Genomic DNA, 4,407 nt, shown 5'->3' with positions numbered 1-4,407 from the left:
GCTGCCTTCTGCCAGTCAACAAATGCTCAAACCATGCCACTATCGTCCCCTTCACACCATAGCCTCTTAACGTTTTTAACAATCTCCTATGCGGCGCCATGTTAAACATCTTCTGAAAATCTAAATAAACCACGTTACTGGTTCCCCTTTGTCTAACTTTCTTGATGCCGCCTCAAATAATTCTGACACATTTATCAGATGTGATCTCCCCCTGACGAATCCATGCTGACTCAGTCCTATTTTATCATGCGCTTCGAAATACTCTACATCCTTATCTCTAGTGATGGGCTCTAAAACATGAACTAGGTTATAATTTCCTGTCTTCTGCCTCCCTTTCTTATTTTTCTTCAATACATTTAGAGTATGCAATTCTTTAAATCCATGTTATCGGCAATTTAGCCCAATCCGCCCATCCTGCATATCTTTTCGGGTCGTGGGAGTGAGACCTACGCAGATAGGGGGAGAATGCACAAACTGCACGACATTAGTGACCAGGTGCTGGGATGAAACCCGGGTCCTCGGTGCAGTGAGGAAGTAGTGCTAACCACGGCGTCACTGTGCAGCCTCCTCCCTCACTTCATGAACAGCGCTGCAAAGTCATCCATTTTCTAGTCCTCTAGGAACCCGCCCTGCCGCTAATGATTCATGAAAAATAATCACCACGGCCTCAACAATCTCCTTAAAGACCTTCTAACCCTGCTGTGTTGTCCATCCGGTCCAGTTCTTTTGTTCTCCTGCATACCTTTCATTTTCTCCAGAACCTTCGCCATCGTGATGGTCACTGCACTCACCTCTGCTCTGATTCTCAAGAACGTTTAGTATCCCAGTGGTCTATTCCACTGTGAAGGCTGATGGCAAGTGCCCATTAAGTTCCCCTTCCAGTTCTTTGTTTCGTATTATTACTTCTCCAGCCTTATTTTCCAATGTCCATTATTCCTTCTCTTACCTTTCATATATTGAAACGAAGCTCTTGCAATCGTCTTTGATGTTACTCACTACATTACACTCACACTTCATATTTTCTTCCCTTATTCTTTTTCCAGTTGCCCTCTGCCCGCTTGTAAAGACTTTCCAATCATTGGAATTCCCAATAATCCTTACCACTTCTATGTTTTTTTTTACTTTCATGTTTCCTCCTTGATATGAATTTATTTTGTTCAACCCGAATAGCCAGCCAAAAAAGGTCCTGCCATTGCTCTCCCACTTTCTCCCCTGCTCAATTCTCCTTCGTACGAACTCTGGCCAACTCCTCCCTCATGTATTTGCAGTTACCTTTTTTTCAAATGAAAAACCGTTGAATCTGATTCCAGCTTCTGGACTGTGGCATCACATGGCTGTCCAATATTTACTGCCATCTATAATGTCTTGTGAAAATCCAGTGGTGAACTGTGGTCCTGAAACGCTGCAGTCCTTGTGGTGTAGGTACATCCACAGTGCAGTTAGTACGGGATATCGACAAACTTGACGCAGTGACATGTCACGAATAATCACATTTTTCCGTGATAAGACGGTGAACGGGGGATGGTTGAAGAGGGGAAGGGGAGGGAGGTAGAAGGGAAAGGGGAGATTGTGGAGATGGAACGGATGAAAAAAGAGGGAATGAGGAGGGAGAGAAGAGGGTGGCGGATGGTGATGGGGAAAAGTATGCAGAAGGAGTGAGGAAGGGGATGGTAGCATTCGAGGATGGAGGAAGGATAGAAAGGGGCAGTGAGGAAGCACATGGAGCACATGGGGCGGGTATTTGATTTGCTCCTCGCCGGATAGAGGTTTTGCCTGACTACATATTTTGAATATGCACTGGTTGCATGATTCAAATGTGCGTTAGCTCTGAATCACCTAGGTGTACAGTCATGCTAATACGAGTGGCCCTGGTGGAGTCAATAGCACCAGTTTACATAGGTTCCGTTTACTGTCGGGCGTTGGTTCCATAGGCAGTTTGCTGCAGGGCACTGTTTAAGACAAATCCGTTTTTTTTTGCAGTGCAATGTTTCAATAGACTGTTTACTGATATGCACGAATTAAATTCGCTCATTATTGTTGGACAGTGTTTTACTAGACATTTTACTGGAGAGCTTTGTTTAAAGAGACGGTATACTGTCGGGTACAGCTTAAATAGACGGTTTAATGCAGGGCACTGTTTAAATATACTGTTTAATGCAGTGATTTGTTTAAATAGACTGTATACTCCCGTACCAGCCTCCCCGGACAGGCGCCGGAATGTGGCGACTAGGGGCTTTTCACAGTAACATCATTGAAGCCTACTCGTGACAATAAGCGATTTTCATTTCATTTTTCATTTCATACTGTAGGGCACAGTTTAAATAGACTGTTTACGAGGGCAGTGTTGAAATAGACTCTTTTAAGTCGGGCACTATTTAAATAGACAGTTTACTGTAGGGCACTGTTTAAATAGAGTTTTTACTGCAGGGCACTGTTTCAATAGATTGTTTAATGTAGGGCACTGTTTAAATAGATTTTTGTTTACTGGAGAGCTGTGTCTAAATAGATTATTTAATGCAGGGCATTGTTTAAATAGGCTGTTTAATGCAGGGCACTGTTTGAATAGACTCTTTGATGCAGGGCACTGTTCAAATAGACTGTTTACTGTAGAGCACTGTTGAAATATACTGTTTAATGTTGTGCACAATATAATTTGTCTGTTAATTTTTTGGTCACTGTTTCACGTGACTGTTTACTGGACGGCTTTGTTTAAATAGACTGTTTAATGTCGGGCACTGTTTAGAACATAGAACATAGAACACTACAGCGCAGTACGGGCCCTTCGGCTCTCGATGTTGCACCGACCTGTGAAACCATCTGAAGCCTATCTGACCTACACTATTCCATTTTCATCCATATGTCTACGTGACCACTTAAATGCCCTAAAAGTTGGCGAGTCTACTACTGTTGCAGGCATGGCGTTCCACACCCCTACTACTCTCTGAGTAAACAAACTGCCTCTGACATCTGTCCTATATCTATCACCCCTCAATTTAAAGCTATGTCCCCTCGTGTTGGTCATCACCATCCGAGGAAAAAGACTTTCACTGTCCACCCTAGCTAACCCTCGGACTATCTTATATGTCTCTATTAAGTCACCTCTCAGCCTTCTCCTCTCTAACGAAAACAACCTCAAGTCCCTGAGCCTTTCCTCGTAAGACCTTCCCTCCATACCAGGAAACATCCTAGTAAATCTCTTCTGAACCCTTTCCAAAGCTTCCACATCCTTCCTATAATGTGGTGACCAGAACTGCACGCAGTACACCAGGTGCGGCCGAACCAGAGTTATGTCCGGCTGCAGCATGACCTTGTGGCTCCGAAACTCAATACCCCTACTGATAAAGGCTAGCACACCATATGCCTTCTTAACAGCTCTATTAACCTGGGTGGCAACTTTCAGGGATTTATGTACCTGGATGCCGAGATCTCTCTGTTCATCTAAACTACCAAGAAACTTGCCATTAGCCCAGTACTCTGCATTCCTGTTACTCCTTCCAAAGTGAACCACCTCACACTTTTCCACATTAAGCTCCATCTGCCACCTCTCAAACCAGCTCTGCAGCTTATCTATGTCCCTCTGTATCCTATAACATCCTTCAGCACTATCCACAACTCCACCGACCTTCGTGTCATCTGCAAATTTACTAACCCATCCTTCTACACCCTCTTCCAGGTCATTTATAAAAATGACAAACAGCAGTGGCCCCAAAACAGGTCCTTGCGGTACACCACTAGTAACTGAACTCCAGGATGAACATTTGCCATCAACCACCACCCTCTGTCTTCTTTCAGCTAGCCAATTACTGTTCCAAACCGCTAAATCACCTTCAATCCCATACTTCCCTATTTGCTGCAATAGCCAACCGTGGGGAACCTTATCAAACGCCTTACTGAAATCCATATACACCACATCAACCGCTTTACGCTCATCCACCTGTTTGCTCACCTTCTCAAATAACTCAATAAGGTTTATGGAGGATGTTTACACCAGGAGACATGTTTAAATGAATTATCGTAAGGACACTGTTTAAATACTCTCTGTTTACTGTTGGGCATTGTTTACCACAGGATGCACTTTGCAAATTATAGTCACTATCAACTTTTTTTTGTGTGTTTGTGTACACATAGACTGTTTATTGTTGCACGCTGTTTGACTGATAATTTCTTGTGGGGCACTGTTAATTTTAATTTTTTTTTATAAATTTAGATTACCCAATTATTTTTTCCAATTAAGGGGCAATTTAGCATGTCCAATCCACCTACTCTGCACATTTTTGGGGGCGAAACCCACGCAGACACGGGGAGAATGTGCAAACTCCACACGGACAGTGACCCAGAGCCGGGATCGAACCTGGGACCTCGGCGCCGTGAGGCGGTTGTGCTTACCACTAGGCCACCGTGCTGCCC

This window comes from Scyliorhinus canicula, unplaced genomic scaffold (genome assembly GCF_902713615.1).
Source record: "Scyliorhinus canicula unplaced genomic scaffold, sScyCan1.1, whole genome shotgun sequence".
In the NCBI taxonomy this organism is placed as follows: Eukaryota; Metazoa; Chordata; class Chondrichthyes; order Carcharhiniformes; family Scyliorhinidae; genus Scyliorhinus; species Scyliorhinus canicula.
The sequence above is the reverse complement of the archived record's forward strand: the minus strand, read 5'-3'. Positions refer to the sequence as shown.